General features: G+C 35.0%; 1 pseudogene; it reads left to right on the top strand.

The window, feature by feature from the left end:
• Positions 1-8,386: 8,386 nt before the first annotated feature.
• LOC125921556 (zinc finger protein ubi-d4-like) overlaps positions 8,387-21,726 on the top strand; it is a 106,085-nt pseudogene continuing 92,745 nt past the window's right edge.

The following is a 21,726-nucleotide window of genomic DNA, read 5'->3' as shown; positions in this document are numbered from 1 at the left end:
CCATCCTCTGAAGCAAAGTGCAGTAGGATTTACTGTTAAGTTTAATTAAGGTAATATTTACTTCCCTGGAAAAGTGTAGGCATGCTGGCTGTCCATTATAAAAAATTCTGGTTTGTTAAGCTCAGGACTTCTCCCCTATAACACAACCACTATGTGTATAGGTGTCATCTGGATATATGTGAGCTGCCCTGAGTTAACTGAGGTTCATGAATGGGTGAAAATGCTGATACTTTGAGTAATAAATTCCTTTGTGTCTGACCAAAGGACACAAACAAACAAAGCAGACCCAGACCTATAAATGCAGAGAACAAATAGGTGATCGCAGGATGGGGGGAGAATTGAGTAAATGGGAGTGGGAAGTGCAGGCTTCCACAAAAACAAAGAAAGAAAAAAAATAATATTAAAATTATGGAATGCTCTACTTAACTCTGAATGTTACAGCTTTAGAAAGTTGAAAATCAAACAATATATAGGGAAAGACCTGTGAGAAACACACCTATATACCCATACCCCCACACACATGTAAATACACATAGATATAGATATAGAAATGGTAGGTAGGTAGATAGATCGGAGGGATGGAAATATTGCTGTATAAGGAGGGATAGAGAAAAATATGACTTTTCAATAGCAAGGGCCAAAGGCCAAATGGCAGCTTAAAATAAGGAAAAAAAAGAGCTGCTAAATCATTAGGGTCATGTCTGAATTAAACTAAAACACATTCAGATATACAGCAGATCTTAAATTTCTTCTTTTTTAAATTTATTTTTTTAATTTATTTTTAATTTATATCCAAGTTAGTTAGCATATAGTGCAACAATGATTTCATGAGTAGATTCCTTAATGCCCCTTTCCCATTTAGCCCATCCCCCCCCTGCAACCCTTCCAGTAATCCTGTTTGTTCTCCATATTTAAGAGTCTCTTATGTTTTGTCCCCCTCCGTTTTTATATTAATTTTGCTTCCCTTCCTTTGTTTCATCTGTTCTGTGTCTTAAAGTCCTCATACGAGTGAAGTCATATATTTGTCTTTCTCTGACTGACTAATTTCACTTAGCATAATACCCTCTAGTTCTATCCACGTAGTTGCAAATGACAAGATTTCATTCTTTCTGATTGACAAATAATACTCCATTGTGTATATATATATATATATATATATATATATATATATATATAGCACATCTTCTTTATCCATTATCCATCCATCGATGGACATTTGGGCTCTTTCCATACTTTGACTATTGTTGATAGTGCTGCTATAAACATTGGGGTGCATATGTCCCTTCGAAACAGCATACCTATATCCCTTGGATAAATACCTAGTAGTGAAATTGCTGGGTCAGGGTAGTTCTATTTTTAAGTTTTTGAGAAAACTCCATACTATTTTCCAGAGTGGCTGCACCAGTTTGCATTCCCACCAGCAGTACAAAAGAGATCCCTTTTGTCCACATTTGTTATTGCCTGAGTTCTGACAGGTGTGAGGTAATATCTCATTGTGGTTTTGATTTGTATTTCCCTGATGATGAGTGATGTTGAACATTTTTTCATGTGTCAGTTGGCCATCTGGATGTCTTCTTTGGAGAAGTGTCTATTCATGTATTTTGCCCATTTCTTCACTGGATTATTTGTTTTTTTGGGTGTTGAGTTTGATAAGTTCTTTATAGATTTTGGATACTGACCCTTTATCTGATATGTCATTTGCAAATATCTTCTCCCATTCTGTCAGTTGCCTTTGAGTTTTGCAGGTTGTTTCCTTCGCTGTGCAGAAGCTTTTTATTTTGATGAGGTCCCAATAGCTCATTTTTGCTTTTGTTTCCCTTGCCTCCAGAGACATGCTGAGTAAGAAGTTGCTGTGGCCAAGGTCAAAGAGGTTTTTGCGTACTTTCTTCTCAAAGATTTTGATGGCTTCCTGTCCTACATTTAGGTCTTTCATCCATTTTTAGTTTATTTTTGTGTATGGCGTAAGAAAATGGTCCAGGTTCATTTATCTGCATGTCACTGTCCAGTTTTCCCAGCACCACTTGCTGAAGAGACCTGCTTTATTCTATTGAATATTCTTCCTGTTTGTCAAAGATTAGTTGGCCATACATTTGTGGGGCATTTTTGGGTTCTCTATTCTGTTCTGTTGATCTGAGTGTCTGTTTTAGTGCCAACAAATCTTAAATTTCTAAGATAAAACTTTTGTATGAGTATCTTAGAAAACTTTTTAAAAGGCACATTTTAACCAGTAGACAATCTCATTAAAAAAGAATGTCCATGCCCAATAGGTAGCTAAGGCATGAAATTTTATAAATGCCATATATTTGGAGGCAACAAATTCCTTGGAACATACATTTGTATAAAAATTATGGGTAGAACCGGTCATATATCTCAAAAAGGTTTTGGAGTGAAATATTCCTGAGTACATGTCGTAGATGTTCCATTCACCAGTCTATATACTTGAAGTTACTAAACTCAGAGCTTTAATTCCCTTATCTGTGAAATCAGATAGTAATAGCTGCTTATTGGTTTGTGGGGAGGAAGAAATATATGGCTTCTATTCTTAGTTGCCACATGCACACACACACAGACACACACAAGCACACACAAACTTGGTATCACTTCTTCTTGCCTTTGTAATGTCAATTGCTCATAAACTCATCAGAAAAAAACAAAAAAAAACTTCCTCAATGTTTTTCTTTTTTTAAATGTTTATTTATTTATTTTTGAGAGAGAGACCACATGCAGGGGAGGGCCAGAGAGACAGAGGGAGAGGGAGACAGAGAATCTGAAGCAGGCTCTAGGCTGTGAGTTGTCAGCAGAGAGCCCAATGCAGGGCTTGAATCCATGAACCGTGAGATCATGACCTGAGTCATGAGTTGGACACTCAACTGACTGAGCCACCCAGGCGCCCCTCTTCCTAAATTTTTTCTAATCAGTTTATGAGAAAGTCTATTATTTGGTGAATTCATTCAATGAAACAGCCTAAAAAGTATTAATAATCAAATACCTGAAATGAATTCTTTATTTATAATTATTTTTCTTGTTCTCTGGTGTGCTACATTATCTTGGAAAGTTGTTTTTTCTGTGGGTTTCATATGAATTGACTCATTCTTAACATTCTTGTTTTTTTTTTTTTTCACTGAATTTAAAAGTAAACACAAAAATTCAGACAGTGGCAGTAACCTTTTATGTGTATTGCTTTTTTTATAAAGAATACAAAACAATGCTATATGTTTGCTTAAAAAAATACAAAACTCTACTTTTTCCTACTTTTTTCATGTTCTCAACAGAACCTCCACATAGTCTTATTTAACAGTTTCTAGTTGACAGTCACCATCAAAGAATTCCAGAGGTCAGTCAAACCTCTGGCATCATATGCTTGCCAGTTTCAAAGCTAATCTGCTGAGTTTATTCATACACACACACACGTACACATTAAATATATATCACACACACACACACATTAAAGATATATATTTTTATTTAATTTTTTTAATGTTTATTTATTTTGGAGACACAGAGTGCAATCAGGGGAGGGGCAGAGAAAGAGGGAGACACAGAATCCCAAGCAGCCTTCAGGCTCTGAGCTGTCAGCACAGAGCATGATGCAGAGCTCCAACTCAAGAAGTGTAAGACCATGACTTGAGCTGAAATCAACCATTTAACTGACTGAGCCACCGAAGCGCCCCAATAAACATATGTATTTTTAAATAGCCCCATTTCCTAGGCAGTGTGCTAGGCAAAAGGATGAACAGTAAAGAATAGAGACTATCAAGAATTGTTCCTTATATTATTCGTGTTGAAGAACAGGAAAAAAAAGGAAGACTTTAATAGAATATATCCCACTTAAACCTTTGTGTTTGTGTGTATGTGTGTATGTGTGCACACACAATGACAAATACAGATTGATTATTTGATCTTCTTTCCTTCCTAACTAACAGAACTTAACATTTAGTTTGGAGACAATGTCTTTAGAATAAAACTAACTAATACTACATTTCTAACCATAATTTGTAGCTAAAAATAAATGTGTGACACAATAATTCTGACCAAATAGATGTCAGTAGATGATACTGGATAATGTTCCCAGTAAATATCTTATAAACAATTAAAAAGCTTTCTTTAATGTTTATTTTTTGAGAGAGAGAGAGAGACAGAGAGAGACAGAGAGAGACAGAACGTGAGTGGATGAGGGACAGACAGAGAAGGAGACACAAAGTCTGAAACAGGCTCCAGGCTCTGAGCTGTCAGCACAGAGCCAAATGCAGGGCTTGAACCCATGGGCTGTGAGATCATGAACTGAGCCCAAGTCAGATGCTCAACGGACTAAGCCATCCAGGTGCTCCCCCACCTGTAAGCTTATAAAAGAACATATTTAATTGATTGATATTATTTTATATATTGTCTTACTCTTTTTTCTCTGCTGGGAATATGGATATATAATGGAGTTGAAGAAGTTTCTTGGGAATATGAGGGGATAAACATAAGGATGGAGCCAACATGCTAAAGAAGACACAGCAGAAATTTAGAAGATTGAATCACTGATAGCCTCATGAAGACCTTAGTTCAGTCCTAGATTGAGTATGTTTTTCACAATTCTTTTTCTTTGAAAGCAAAATTATCATTCCAGTTTTATGGAAACACCTTTTTATTGCTACTACTGAAATGATTTTTTTTTTCAATTGTCATTTTTACCTGGTTACTTTTCTATATATGAATGATAGTGATTTTATAGTTTCTATTTTGTATTTGGCAAGTCTTTTAAAGTAATTAATTTTGTGGATTTCTCTATTTATTATTTTGGTCCTGCAAATAATTTTGCAGTACTATTTATACATTAATCTGTGAAGTTATTATATCTTTATAATTATGACTCATCTTACATCTTTCTGTGTATTCAGAAATCATGCAACGTTGTCATCAAAATTGTTTCTAAGTACTTCACAAAATTTTTTCCTGAAGCGGTTCCAAATATTTTGTTCATAATGTTTCTAGGCTGTTATTATTAATAAATAAGAAACTTTAAAATTTGGATACTTATAAATTCATCAGTTTTATTCATTGTTTTTATTGATTGTCTTGGGTTTTATAGGTAGAAAATTATATCATTGATAAATATAATTTATACTTATTTTGATATAACATGATTAAGCACCAAATATTCATATATCTTTTTAGTTTCCAGTGATGCAACATTTCATTTCAGCAATTCAAACACACAAAAAAGGACTTTTTTTCTTGCAAGTTTTTAGAAATTCAATTTGTATTATGAGTCTGCATTCCTCCCAGATACCAAAACTTAACTCAAATCACCTCAGAAAGTGATAGAGATGTCCTTCATTCTTAGATTCCAGAAAATTATGTGAATTCTGTCACCATTCTCACAAGCATGTTCCACTTCTCAGGGACCTCATATTTATTCCTCCCCAGAATAAGAAACCTCTATGTACACCTGAGTGAGAGAACCTCTGACTCGTTACAATTCTTTATAATTTATTGCCTATGCCTTATAGACTACTGAAGACTTCAGTTTTTGAAAGACAGATTCAGTCACTGACTTTTCTATCCACCCATTTCCCACCACACAATCCTTTCTCAAAAACATCAAATAAGAAAAAATATGCCCTCTCACTCATTACATATATATTTTTGCATTAATGTACAATTTTCAATTTTGTCTATATGTGTGTGTGTGTGTACATATATACACACACACACGCAGGGTGTGCATATATTAGGTGCACTTTTAAAACATATTATAGAGCAATTATAATTATCACCATTATCATGATCACTATTATCTATTAAGCACTTACTTTGCTCTAGATTGTTAAGTACTATGCAATTATGAAATATGAAATTATTAATAATGATAAAATGTTAAATATTTAAGTTAATTTGTTAATTTAAGTTAATATGTAAGTTAATTAATATTCTATTACCTTTATGACCACTACTTCTTTATTCACATTTTCTGTTATCTTTTATTTTTTTATACATTGTCATTGGTTTGCTTTTTTACAACTAGATGAAACTGAGAGGTATACCACTTGCTTTTAATTCATTCTCTATGTATTCAAAAACCTTGTGTTTAACTGTATTTCTCTAATTAGTGTTCTAATTTCTCTCTACATAGGAAGAAATTTAAAAGAATTTGACTTTAGTTACCTTAATCACTAGATCAGTCCATTAGTTTTTGGTAATTTAAGTCCTTTGGCTCCCCATTATAGTGTTTTCACTATATATTTGTTTTTTTGGCAATTAAATTAAATCTTATATCTCCATGTAAAACAATTCTTTAGATTTTTCTTGATTTATGCCATTTCATTATTTAGTAAACATATCATTTTGTGGCCATACTCTTTCATTCTTGACTTCAAATAATGTTTTATTTTCAAAAAAATAAATTTTCATAACATTTTCCATACTATAATTATTTTTAAGTTTTGCATTATAAACTTTGAAAATATGTCTGACAATACCTACTGTCTTTGAGTAATTACCATTAGAGGTGGGATATCTTTTGTATTTACTACTTCTTTCACAATTTTTATTATTTCATTTTTTCCTCTACAGTAGGAGCAAAATGTTTAATCTTACATTCTATGTTAGGATTTTCTTACCTTTAGCATGGACATATTACTTATGAAATTTGAGTTTTCTTATAGGCTTTTACTATTTCCCTGAATTTTCTTTATATTTCTTTACAATCTCTGAAGGGAATTATCTCTTAATTATCATCATCTGAGTGTCAGGTAGACTTCTTATTCTGATATTTCTCCTTATGGGTGTCAGTTCTAATTTTCAAGGAAGTCGTCCTGTCTTTCGCATTATTTGTATCATCTATAAGGGCACCTAGATCATCTGCCATGGCTTCAACCATTTCATTGCTGTCACAGAGACCATCTCCCTGATGGGGGTTGGGGGTGGGGAGTCTCCTCAGCCATGTGCAAAACCTGACTCTCAATGAGGACACCAGCAAGCTATTCAATGAGGAATGGCTGATGGAGAAGACCAAGAACACATCTGAAGTAACTCCCTGAGCCACAGAGCCTGTTCGTGATTTCACGTGCCAGTGGCTACCTGAACCCGTACAATGCCAGAGACCTATGCACCTGGGCCAGCTCCACTGCATAGCCTGCTGACCCAGGGCCCGGGCTTCCCTGTCTGCACCGCCAAGAGCAAGGGCCCTGTCACCACTGGCCAAGAAGTTCTTCCCCAGCCCGCACCCAGCACCTGCACTGCTGCCAGAGTGCCTTCCACTCTCACTCCCCGCTCTTTTGTGTGCTCAAAAAGAGCTACTTTGGAGGGCCTGCTTTGCGTGTTCTGAAGCCTTGACAGCTGCTGTGTGGTGGCAGGTGGCAAAGGTGACCTGGTCATCATATTGCCCTTCACCAAGGACCAAGTGGTGGTCTGCACCATGGCCACACGCCTGAGTCAAAGCTGTGGCCTTGGGCTTCTACTCTTTGAGGAGCTAGTGGGCGGCGGTAGCCACAGGTGCCGGCAATGGAATGGACAGGGGGAGAAAGACCCAGGCAGCCCTCCCCTCCGCCCACACTGGCTGCATCACATACGGGTACCAGCCAAGCAGCCAGGACGCTCGGGCAGGTGGGAGCTCCCTGAGGACGCGCTTTTTGCGCAGGCGCAGCCGCTAGCGCAGCCTCAGGCCACGCCCCCAGCCTGCAGCGCCTGCCGGCTGGAGACTCCAGGCGTGGTTCCCGCCCTGCAGGCTGTCCTGCTGCCACGGACCCCGCGCGCAGTGGGCGGCTGAACAGGACGCTCCCCTCAGTGTGGGCCTGGGCAACACCAGCCTGGGCAGCAGTGGAAGCGTGTACCGGGACGACCTGCCAGGAGGCCCGAGACTCGGCGGCCCGCTGGCCCCAGCCTAGGTGCTGGTACAGCGCTGTGTATCCATGACGTGCCACTGTTGGAGGCCCTGGAGTGCACCAAGATGGCCCAGGGCAGTCGGTTCTCATTTTCCTGGAGGCCTGCATTGTCGCCTCCTGCCCGGAGGGTCTCATCTGCGGTTGGGCCCGGACAAGACTGTCACAGGAGAGGAGGCCCAGACAGGAGAAGGAAACTGGTCCACGTCACCCAGCAAGTCAGTGGTAGAGGGCATCTCCTCCTAAACCAGGTAACTCCCCAGGCGGCACATGTGAAGCCATGAATATTGGGTCCTCCCACCTCATGCTTCAGCCTCCTAAGCCTGATCCTACCCCTTGGCCTCACTGATGAGTTTATTACCAAGGCTGACCACAACCCATAAACTGCCAGGGCACTCCCCGTCCCTGCTCACAAATACGGGGAGTAGACAGACAGAGGATCCCCAGATTGACCCAGACAGACCCTGGGAGTATGCAGTGGCAATGTGGTCTCAGCTTGTCCTCATTCACTTCCAAGAGCAATGACCCCTTTTCCCCCTGCATCAGTGTTGCTTTGTACCCTGTCCCCAGCATATGACTTGTCTGTCCTGGGGGAGAATAGTCCCAAAAGCCCAGATCTCTGCGTGTGCACCTCTCTGTCCACTGGGCAGAGCAAGGTGTGGTCTACCTGTTGCTACTCGTGTCTGTGCTCTTCAAACAGTATTAAATTATGGAAGCACCCATGGGCCCTCACTTGTCCCCCCGCCCCCATCTCTTATTTATACCAAAATTCTCTGGTTTTGAAGTTGTATTCTTGATATGAATTTCCTCTGGCTCTTCAGGATGACGTGTCCTTTCCTCATGCTTCAGTTTCTCCCACATGCTTGTGATTTTAGGCACTTTCCAAGAGATTAAACAATTGATATAGCTTTAGAAAAACTCACAGAAGAATTTAGTTGTTGGTAATATCTACTTTGCAGCTAAAAAATGTTTGATGGGAACAGGTTATGTGTATATTTATTTAGGAGGCATTCACCATAGACTAGTCCCATAGGACAGATATCCTAACACCTTTCTTCCATTCTCTGTACCAATGGATTATATGGAAAGAAAAGAAAGAGGAAAAAAGAAAACAAATTATGGTATTCCAGAACTCTTCTTATAACTCCTTTCTCTCTTATCTACAAATATTACTTATGGAAGACAAATAATTATGTTCATCCTGAACCTTGCACTTATCCATAATCCTGGCACGGGACAGTTTGCTAATCCATCATAATATCTCTCTAACTCTCACTGCTATCCATATATAAACCCTGTATCAATTTCCCCATTTATAACTACAGTCCTCCAGCCCTAACCCTGTGAAGTGTTCTCACCTCTGCTTTTACCCTTTTGCAATTTGTTCTCTATGTCAAGGGCAGAACATATTTACCTAAAATGTATATCCATGTATGTCATTTGTTTGTTGAATATCCTTTTAAATTGGCCCACCTAGTGGCCTAGTAAACTAATAAAAATGGCACAGGAAATGATAAGTGACAAGGTATTCCCATTTTTTTCTTAAACCAAGTATCTGATATGTGCCTATTACGCATAAGGTTTGCTTATCTATTAGGTATGTACACTATTTACACTATGGTGATAGTGCCAAGAAGTGGATAGACTCAGAGTATTAAATTCTGTGATCTTCATTAATCCTTCCATTACAATACCCCAGAATATATAATCTATGTAAATACAGAGTCATTGCTTTGCTCATGCAGCTTCTAAACAAATCTTACAATCCTCTCCTTCAAATCAGATTGCTAACCTGAGATAACTCACACCATGGGATTGTTAAATCTTACAAAAATTGGAACTCTTAGCTAATACCAAAGTTTGCTAATAATTTCAAAATTTCAAAAGTAACAGTAAATGTGAAACATAGGTGAAGAAGTATGGAGAAGTGCAGGACTCCCCACAGTGCTTCAGATTGTTTCTTGCTGTATTGTGATGTTTTCTGATTTGGTTTTAACATCTGTGATACCTAAGTGATGCACACAGGTCATCATTTACACAAACATGAGCTATTTAGTTCATGAATATCTACAAGTTATACCCTGGTAATTATGTGGTTTATATTACATGTTTATTCTCCATAAGCAGTTCTGAACAGGCTAGGCACATCTTGGAAAAGCATTTCAAATTTAAGGATTCTCCCATTACCAAGTACCACACATGTGTCTACCAGAAGGGCTGTAATTAGCATGTTTGGCAAAGGGATCAGACCTAGTCATCTTCTTTTTTCTTTTCTGCAGCATCCCTGCAGGTAGAGACAGTGTACTTCTGTTTTCAACATTTTATTTTCCACACAACAATCTCCTAATATGTAGAAATTCCATAGCATCCATGGTTAGTTATAAGTGATTGTTTACCTGTCCATCCCACTCCCATTCAATTATGATATACATGAAATTCTGTAGCATATCATTTTGTACAGGTGCTTTATAAATATGTAATTGAATGATCATTAGGAGTCTCAGCTGGATGTCTAGCTAGAGTCTCAGAGGATGAATATATACCATGGCATTTCTGACTTTTATAAAGCTATCTGCTCTTATTTCAAGACTACTTTGGGACTTATTTGACAAAAAATAAAAAGTGATAGTAAAAATTACTATGTTTTTAAATTTTTTAACCAGACAGAGACAGACTGAGTGGGGGAAGGGCAGAGAGAGAGAGAGAGAGAGAGAGAGACAGACAGACAGACATAGAATTCAAAGCAAGCTCCAGGCTCTGTACTGTTAGCAAGAGAGCCCGATGTGGGGCTCAAACCCACGAACGATGATAATAATAAAATTATTAATTGCAGGGATTATTTAACTGTCAATTATATTAATATGTTTTAAAAGGGGACCCCTTAGTTTTAGAGAGGGCAACTATTTTTAAATTTGTGTATTTATGGGAGGAAAAATATACATACATTTAATATCAGATTACACTTTCTTTGTCATTATACTGGCTGCCCTCTGTTCTAAGGTTTGGGTTCCCAATTTATCATGTGTGTGAATTGGGCAGGGATACTTCTCTAATAGTAAAGTCTATGTAGATCTTGTCCTTTTCCATCTTTTCTGTCTTTGATCAAAGTGAAAACTCATGATATGTGAATTCAGATATTTTGACTTAGAGAACTTAATTGCCTTAGGAAACCCCATGTTCGAATCAAAATTACAATGAGATATCACCTCATACCCATTAGAATGGCTAAAATCAGCAACACAAGTATTGTTGAGGCTGTGGAGAAAAAGGAACACTTTTGCACTGTAGGTGGGAATGCAAACTGGTGTGGCCACTCTGGAAAACAGTATGGAGGTTCTTCAAAAAATTATAAATAGAGCTACAGTAAAACCAGTAAGTGCACTAGTGGGTATTTATTCCCCAAATACAAAAACATTAATTCAAAGTAATACCTGCACGCATATGTTTATTGCAGCATTATTTACAATGGGAAGCTTTGGAAGCAGCCCAAGTGTCCATGAACAAATGAATGGATAAAGAATATGTGGTGTGTATATATATGTGATAGACATTTATATGATCTATCTATCGACAATGGAAGAGAGTATAATGCTAATCAAAATAAATCAGAGAAAGACAAATATCATATGACCTCACTCATATGTGGAATTTAAGAAACAAAGCTAATCAGCAAGGGGAAAAAGACAAACCAAAAAACAGACTCTTTAAAAAAATTTTTTTTTAATATTTATTTATTTTTGAAAGAGCATGAGCAGGGAAGGGGCAGAGAGAAAGGGAGACACAGAATGCAAAGCAGGCTCCAGGCTCTAGGCTCTGAGCTGTCAGTACAGAGCCTGACTTGTGGCTCAAACTCACTAACCGTGAGATCATGACCTCAGCTGAAGTCGGAGGCTCAACTGACTGAGCCACCCAGGCACCCCAAACAGACTCTTAACTGTAGAACAAACTGATGGTTACTGGGAGGAGGTAAGTGGTGGGAGGAGGGAGATAGGGAATGGGATTAAAGAGTAAACTTGTGATAAAAAAAAAAAAAAAAAAGAATGAAATTTAAATTTCTCATGGTCAAATTTTACATTTTTGATGGTTGAAAAAAGCAACTTTTGAAAAAAATCCATGTCATATCAAAAGCTGCATGACTATTATGTAAAAATTTTGCTTAGCAACATTCTTTAGTAAATTAAATATATGTAGCCAGAAAAAAAAAAAAAAAGAAACCTTATGCTCTAGTGAAACATTACTATGAAAAAAGAAACTTCCATTGATTTTGACAACTTCTTTGTTAATATAAAATCACTTAAAATGTCTTTTTTTAAAACCTTCAAATTACTACTTTGATTTATTGCCACATTTTGAATAATTCATTTGCAAAGAACTTGAGATGTTTGGGGGAAATAGAATATTCTGTGTTGTTTATTAATTATTTTATCCCACTTTATATATTAACTTTGTAAACTACTATTTTCTTTCATTTTTACATCTTGGTTGAAAACTTTTCATTAAATTAATTTGGATAGATACCATATATATGTATACATATATACATGTGTACATATATGTATAGATACCATCGTATTTATTGAGTATTAACTTGTAGGTGTGTCACAGTGAAATCGTTTCCAATATGACTGAACTTAAAAGAAAACTTTTTTTTTTGAAGTTTAGCTGACACACAATGTTCCATTAGTTTCAGGTGTACATCGTAGTGATTCTGCAACTTCATATATTATGCTGTGCTCACCCCTAGTGTCACTACCATCTGTCACTGTACAAATCTATTCTAACCATTGACTATTTTCCGTGCTGTACTTTTCATCCCCATGACTTATTCATTCCATAACTAGAAGCCTTTACCTCCCACACTCTTTTCATCTGTTTCACCCATCCCTTTGCCCACCTCTCCTTTGGCAACCATCAGTTTATTCTCCATATTTATTGGCCTGTTTCTGTTGTGTTTGTTCATTTTTTTGTTTTCCAGATTTCACATATAAGTGAAGTCATACGGTATTTGTCTTTCTCTTTTTTCATTTAGCATGATAAGCACTGGGTCCATCCATGTTGTCACAAAGGCAAGATCTTATTATTTTTTCATGGTCAAGTAATATTCCTGTGTGTGTATGAGTGTGTGTGTGTGTGTGTGTGTGTGTGTGTGTGTGTGTGTATCACATCTTCTTTATCTAATATTCTTTTATTTAAGAAAGTTAAGCACTTGGTTTTAATAAGATACTATGCCAGATCTCCTAATATATATTTTTTAATTTATCTTCATTATTCTAAACTTTTGTTGTTGTTGTTAAGCAATAGCAGTGCATTAGGAAGACTTTAATGACCCATTCACATGAGGCAGGACACTTTAAAAAAATTATTTTGACATAGGAAATGTCCTCAGTACGGTTAATTCAAGATTACTGTATATCAAATATTATAATAAAAATTGCTTCCAAATAAAGAAAATGCCCACATTTTCCAGTCAACCTTTAGATATATAATTGAATGAGATAAATATCTATTTAAAATACTTAATTTATTAATTTTATATGTCAAAGTATATATTTCATTACATCTATGTAAAGTTTATTCTCATCACATTATTTAACATAGGATGAATTGTATATCTAATTATTAAACATCATATTTTCTATATTCATTTATTACAAAAATAATAAAAAAAATCAAATGTTGTTTTAGAATCTCTGTTATCAGCTCTTGATTCATTTAGTACAATATTCCAGAGAATACCATTTTTACTTCCTTTTAAGATATTTAATACAGATTATTTTTCTCCTGTGAATGTTTTTTTAATCAATGTAGTACTTATGTACTTGAAGTATCTATTCACACATCATTATGATAACTGTTTTTGTTTGTTTTTGTTTTGTTTCATTTACTATATCTTGTAATTGTGTATTCATGATTACCATATTTTAGTAGAGAATGTGACTTGTTTCAAGTGACTTAAAATGCTTGTTTTCAATCACATAAAATACTTGGAATTGTTAGGTTGTATACTTGAGATTTAATGTCACATCTGTATTGTTTGTTTCCCCATGCTTTTATTTAACACCTTTTTTAAAACAAGTATCTTTTTCTTTTTTGCAGTTGTGTGAAATTTATTTTCCTTAAAGTACTTCATCTTCTAATTAACCTAACATTAAAAATGTAATCGTCCAAGTTAAGTAATGTAGGTAACATTATTTTTCACCATCCCCCAGTTTTCCTTTTTTAAAAATTTACTATCGAAGTATAATTGACATACAGTGTTGTATCTGTTTTAGGTGTACAACAGTGATTTCACAATTCTGTACATTACTCAGTGCTCACCATGGTGAGTGTACTCACCATTCGTCATGTAACATTATTGCAATATTATTGACTATGTTCTCTGTACTGTACTTTTTATCTCCGTGATTGACTATGTTCTCTGTACTGTACTTTTTATCTCCGTGACTTATTTATTTTGTAACTCAAAATTTGTACCTCTTAATCCCCTTCACCCATTTCACCAATCTCCTACCCACCTGTACTCTGTAACCACCCGTTCTCTGTATGTAAGAGTGTTTTTGTTTGTTTTGTTTGCCTTTTTTTAGGTTCCACATATAAGTGGAATTATATGATATTTGTATTTCTCTGTCTTATTTTATTTAGTATAATACATAGAGGTTTCTATGTCCATCCATGTTGTGGAAAATTTTGTTCTTTTTTTATGGCAGAATAATTACATTTTGTGTGTGTGTGTGTGTGTGTGTGTGTGTGTGTGTGTGTGTTTATGCATACACACACCACATCTTCTTTAGTCATTCATCTATTGATGGACACTTGGGTTGCTTTCCTATCTTGGCTACTGTAAGTAATGCTACCATAAACGTAGGGGTATATATATATATCTTCAAATTAGTGTTTTCATTGTCTTTAGGTAAATGCCCTGTAGTGGAATTACTGTATCATATAGCATTTTTATTCTTAGTTTTTTGAGGAACCTCCATTATGTTTCCCACAGTGGTTACATAATTTACAAAAAATACCTTCTTTAAATGTGCAAACTAACCCTGATTAAAAATATTTCTGGTTATTGTATTTTCCCTGAACAATATTTAGGGTTCAAAATAAAGCATTCTATTTTAATCCTTTTAAGACTCTCATTTATTTTCTTTTTTTTTTTTTTAACGTTTATTTATTTTTGAGACAGAGAGAGACAGAGCATGAACAGGGGAGGGGCAGAGAGAGAGGGAGACACAGAATCTGAAATGGGCTCCAGGTTCTGAGCTGTCAGCACAGAGCCCGACGCGGGGCTCGAACTCACGGACCATGAGATCATGACCTGAGCCGAAGTCAGACGCTTAACCGACCAAGCCACCCAGGCGCCCCTGCTCTCATTTATTTTCATATTTTAACATCCTTCAAACTGAGATGTTTCTTATATTCAATGGCATGTCATAGTTTAATTGCAATCAGTTTTTTCTTTTCTCAGTAGTATATAGAATAATGTGCCTCTTATAATGAATGTCATTTTACATTTGATGAACTAGAGTGATTGAGTACTTTGCAAGAACCAATATATATAATGAATTCCTCTTTTCTGGGGAATAATGATATATACCCAAGTCCATACATCTAGTAACAAAGCTCTCATGGTGGAGGATAATTACACTGTACTTAATAATGTCTATAATAGAAGCATCAAGGAAATTCTGCTGGAGTCTAGCTCACTAGAGAGAGCTATCTCTAGTGAGAGAGAGCTGGAGAGAGAGTATCTCACTGTAGAGAGAGAGAAAAGACTTTAAAGAGATGATTCTAAGATGAAGTTTGTAAGATTATGTTTTATTAGGTAGAGAATATAAAGAATGAAATTTGAAGAGGAAAGCCTGGAAATAGGCATGGAGACCAAAAGGAGAATGGTATTATCTAAATGTGCAATTATTTTGACTGGATTACAGGCCAAGGAAAAATATTGTGAGAATAATCTGAAAAATTATACAGGAGTACTTTAATGAAGGTCTGTGGCCTTTAAAAAGATATTATATATATATATATATATATATATATATATATATATATATATTTTGTTTTGTTTTGTTTTTTTTTTTTTTTTTTTTTTTTTTTTTTTTTTTTGGTAAAAGGGTACAATGGAACAGTTATACTATCTGCTGTATGACTTAGGTAAGTATGAGGACAATGTGCAGATCAAGAAGAGACTGGAGGCAGAAATGTATAGCAAGTTAATGAGATAAGCCCTTAAAAGAGAAGCAGTGTAGCAAAAGAATGGCTGTATTGAGAGATACTTGAAGAATATATCCAGAATATTTGATAGTAGATTAGATGAAGAGATATAGAAGGGAAAGTTGAATGGGAATGTTTAGGATTTGGAAGATATTAAATGAGATAATAGGTAAAGGAGTAGTTTTAGTGAGAATGTGTGTGTGTTGTGCTAGGTATAGAGATATTCAGTAGACAGAAATAGTGTGAAGTCAAAGATACTAACTTCTATTTGGTATCATAACAATAAATCATTGAAACTATAGAATACTGTATGGCATAAATAATACCACATAACTCTTATTTAAGCTTAAATTGTTGCTTAAGTTAGTTGTTTCTGGGCTATTTCTGCTTCTGGGGAGAATTATAACAGGATTATTTTCACAGTTGCTTGAATGGTGGTAGTTGGTGTGGGTAGAAAAGGGTAGGTAAAATTTTAGTGTTTTTTTACCATACTTCACCAAGAGGAGGTCCACTTGTGTTTATTTGTCTGTATTTCTTGGTATGATTTCATTAGAAAAGGTTAAAAGGGAATTGGAGAAAGTACATAGATTTCTCTTCGCCCCCCCCCCCCCCAGACTCCACCACATGCATGGCCTTTATTATTATCAGTATCCCCTACCAGAGTTCTTTATTTGTTACAGTTGATGAACCTAAGTTGATTCATTTTATCACCTGAAGTTCAGAGTTCACTCTTTGGATATATTACATGGATTTGGAAAAATGTATAATGACATGAATCCACCATTATAATATCATAGATGAAAGTTTCACTGCCCTAAAAATGTTCTGCCAACTGAGTCCTCTCACCCCTCACCCTTGGTAACCACTGATCTTTTTACTGTCTGCATAGTTTTACCCTTTTCCAGAACGTCATGTAATTGAAATCATAGTGTGTATGTGATGACATTGAGTCTTTCTATCCATGAGCATTGAGAATCTCTCCTTTTTTTATGTTCTTCTTTGATTTCCCTTATCACAGTTTTGTAGTTTTCCTCATACAAATCTTAAACATACTTTTTAAGGTTTATATTGAAGTATTTCATTTTGGGAAATGCTAATGTAAATGGTATTGTGTTTTTAATTTTAAATTCCACTTATTCATTATTGATATATAGGAACATGATTGACTTTTATGGATTTACCTTGTCCTGTAACATTCCTGTAGTCACTCATTAGTTTCTAAAGTTTTTTTCTGCTCTTTTAGATCTTCTTCGTAGATAATCATGTTATCTAAGAACAAGGACAGTTTTATTTCTTCCTTCTCAATATCTTTTATTTCATTTTCTTGTCTTATTGCATTACCTAGGATTATCAGTACAATGTTGAAAAGCAGTGGTGAGAAGGAACATACTTGCCTAGTTTATCTTATTTGTAGGAAGGCTTCAAGTTTTAAAAAATTTTTTTTTACATTTATTCATTTTTGAGTGACAGAGACAGAGCACAAGCAGGGGAGGGGCAGAGAGAGAAGGAGACACAGAATCTGAAGCAGGCTCCAGGCTCCCAGCTATCAGCATAGAGCCCAACGTGGGGCTTGAACTCACAAACCGCGAGATCATGACCTGAGCTGAAGTCGGATGTACAACCGACAGAGCCACCCAGGTGCCCCTCAAGTTTTTTATCATTAGTATATTATCTGTGGATTTTAAAAATAGATATCCTTTATCAAATTGAGGAAGTTCCTTTCTATTCCTTACTGAGAATTTTTATCACAAATTGTGTTAGATTTTTGTCATAATTTTTCTACATCTATTGATGTAATTGTGAGGGTTTTTTTGCCTTTTTATGTGATGGTTATGTAATTATTTTTCAAATTATGAACCAGCCTTACATACCTGGGATAAATCCTACTTGGTTGTGGTATATAATTCCTTTTACACAGTGTTGGATATGACTTGCTAATATTTTATTGATGATTTTTTAGAGGTATTGTGTCTGCAGTTTTATTTATTTGCAATGTTATTGTCTCATCTTTGTTTTAAGGTTAATTCTGGTCTCATAAAATGAGTTAGGAAGTATTTCTTTAGCTTGTGTCTTCTGAGAGAGAGAAAGAATTGGTAAAAGTTCTTCCTTTAATTGGTGAAATTCACTTGTGAACCCATCTGAGTCTGGAGCTTTCTGTTTTGGAAGGTTATTAATTATCTATTCAATTTATTTATTTGGTGTTGGTCTATTCAGATTTCTTTTTTAAATGAAAGATAGTGCTAATCTATGATGTAACTCCAACTCTTTAGCTATTTGAGAGACTTTTAACTAAATAGATTTGTTCTAATGCTTGCCAGGTTATTGAGTGTTAATATTGGCTGCAGTATTACTGAGTTACAGATATTTTCCTGCATAATTTGTAGGAGAGCAACATAGGAGGTACTCAGTGGTAGGACCAAGAGATGGCCAAGAGTATTAATTAGCAGCCACTCAGAGTCATCTGTTAAAAACTTTTATTTGTATTCAGGGGTTTGAAAAAGATGAATTGTCTGAGTCTAGAGTATTTCAATGTGAATTCTTGGGTGACATGTAAAACAGAGAGTTCCATTTTGGTAGGGTAGTAGAAACACAATTAATTTTGTGATCCCAATTGCTCCATCCAAATTTATCATAAAATATGTGTAGAAATTTTTAATTTAATTTTAATATTATAGTATATATGAAAATCTAAAATTTAAAAAAAAGGAAAAAAAATACTCATGAAGAGGAAAAGCATATTCATTTCTTTATAACATTTTTCAAACAAGTGATCCAGGGCCTTAAAATTACTTCTGCCTTTTGCAATTCAGGATTATTTTCTTCTTCTTTCTGAAACTCTTCCTTATACACTGTTTTCTATGCCCTGTGCCTACAACCTATCCTGTTAGAACCTGATTAAGGGAAGACAGATGGTCAAATAACTTTTGAAGCTCAGTAGTTTCTTTATATAGCTTCAGTCAAAAACATTGACCCGAATACTGTCTTCCTTTTTAACTGAGATGTTAAAAGCTATTTCAGGGATTCTTTTTTTATTTAATTATGCTTATACTTAATTAAATCTACATAATTCTGCTGATTTCCATCATTATAAAGTATTGTTATAGGCATGCAGAGAATAAATAGACTTGATTCTATCAGGAAAAAATGAGCAAATGCTGAGAGTTGCTGATTCTTTAAATTACTTTATAACTTGTGTTTAGTAAAGAAATCAGCTCCAAAAAATACTTATATCCTTGCTTTTCCTCAGGACCACGCTCGAGTAATGATAAATTGGCTAATCCCCAGAGCCTACCCTAGGTTATGTGGTAATTTTCTCCTCTCTCTATTTTCTTTTTTTTTCTTGGTCTGCAGTCCTACACACCCCAAATTCTAAAGCTTCCTCCTGATTTTCCAGAAATTCTACTGTGATATATGTTGTTCCCTATCCTGAACTCAAACTAATATTATTTCTCCGCTGGTGTCTTGTGCTCTAGATTCATTCATCCTTACCCTACCTCAGCTATCAACAATTCAGTATAACTCATGTGAGACTCATCTGTCCCTGTGTACTCTAACCTCATAGAAATAGTCCTCTAATTGGATATTTTGGGCTGCTGGGGTACATAAACATATTTTCAGAGGTTAATGAATTTTGTATAAGAATTTGTAAAAAATTATATTCCAATGATCATCAATAATAAGCATATTTATATGCTTAATATTATTGGGATAAATACTGAGTTATTCAGTATCTTCATGAATTACTGAGCTGCTGATTACCATCATTTTTACAGCTTGCATAGGACATGTGCAAGTGCAGTTATTTCAGTAGCAAGATGGTTAGCAAGACCTGTTTATTCGGATTCCTCTCAGCATCTGTCTGTCTTTGAGGATAAGAGTGCTTTTTTTCCTTTGCATGTGGGAAGGCACCTCTCACATGAAGGTCCTATGACCTGCTTCAGGGAAGAAAAAGGGGTTCAAAGAGTCTTTCTACACCGGATGTTTCTCAGATTCCTTCAACATAAGATGTTCAATGTGCCAAAGCATCGCATTTTGTGAGTAATGTATTCTGAACCCTGATATATTAAATTCAAAGAAATCAACTCTGTCATCATCAGTACTGCTCATTGCTGGCCAAAGAAATGTGTCAATCATATTTCTTTATTACTAACTTGTGAAAATTCATTGGCAATAAGTATTTTGGTCAATATAAAATAAATGTTATGTTCCTTATTCTATCAATATGGGTTAGATATATATATTTAACATAAATTTTTTTAAAGCCATAAAGCTAAATCTATGTTCAGGTGAGTGAGGCAGTGTTTAAAGATATCTTACTAACATTAGCCTTTGAGAGTTGCTCACAAGAAGAGTTTTGCCTAGATGCAAATTGGAATTATCCTGAATTAGCAAATATATTTTCAAGTTATTAACAGTATACTTATGTTAATAGCCATTTTCTGACTTAATTTTACTAAAGTCAAAATAAAGAATCAGAATAAATCTAGGCCTGAACTTGGTGCTACTGCTTTTATTTTTAAACTTCATATTAGAAGTCAGTGAATTGGTTTCAGGGAAAAAAAAATCACATTAAATAATGGATGTTACTGAATTTCATTGTTTTTTAGAATCATTTGTATTTATAATTTGTTTTATTATTTAAAAAAGTTATACTCACAAGTGCTTGTATCTACTGTTAGATTTATACATTTTAAATAGTATCAAAACAAATGTAACATGCATTGACACAGAGTCCAGTAAAATCATTGCATTGCATTTCATTTGGATATCACTTAAGTTTGAAGGACAGTGCCTCATAGCTTGCAGATAACTGGCATGCTAGTCTCTGAGTTAGCTAAATGTCTCAGTTAGTAGAATTGAGGGTTTTTTTTAACCCTTTTACTAATGTTAGCATTTAAATACAGAACAGTACATTTATAGACCGAATTTATAAACAGTGGCTAGTCACCTAAGAAATGCCTTTTGCAAACTAACAAGCATGCAAAAAATATTAATCATTACTTTTGAGTCATAATATCTTGTCTGTTATCTTTTTTCTTACAAATTATACCAGTCCCAATCCTCTATCCTCTCAAAAATATTACATTTTAATTTATTTAAAGACAAGTAATTTTAAAGATAGATTCTTCAAAATAGCTTGAGTATTTTTATTCGTGTTGATTGTTTTGCCTTCTCTGGTGCCTCTCACATAAATGATGAATTCTCTTTATAATATTACATATTTGGAGGAATGGGAACTATCAGAATTAATGTTATTAATAAACAGTTTGAATTTTTGTCCTTCAGATGATCTTAGGTATTAATCATATATATTTTAAAAAGGAATTATTTTGTTATGGAATATTATAAATGTATAGATTTTACAGCTACTGGCATTCACAATTGAAGTGTCTCATCTTTCTGTGGACATCTGCTTTTACTTACACAAGAATGTGTGTGTATATTTAAAATAACATTTTAATGTAAATATTAATACAATGTAATACAAACATTTTAATATAAATAAATATACTTTAATATATTTAAATGTTGATTGTCATCATGGATTGTTGGCATATCAAGAAATAATGAATGGTGCATGCAGTATTTATTCAGGTATACAGAAATTTGTCAGGATTAAATTGAAATAGTAATTTTGTCATAAAAC

This window comes from Panthera uncia, chromosome C2 (genome assembly GCF_023721935.1).
Source record: "Panthera uncia isolate 11264 chromosome C2, Puncia_PCG_1.0, whole genome shotgun sequence".
Classification (NCBI taxonomy): Eukaryota; Metazoa; Chordata; class Mammalia; order Carnivora; family Felidae; genus Panthera; species Panthera uncia.
The sequence above is the reverse complement of the archived record's forward strand: the minus strand, read 5'-3'. Positions and strand labels throughout refer to the sequence as shown.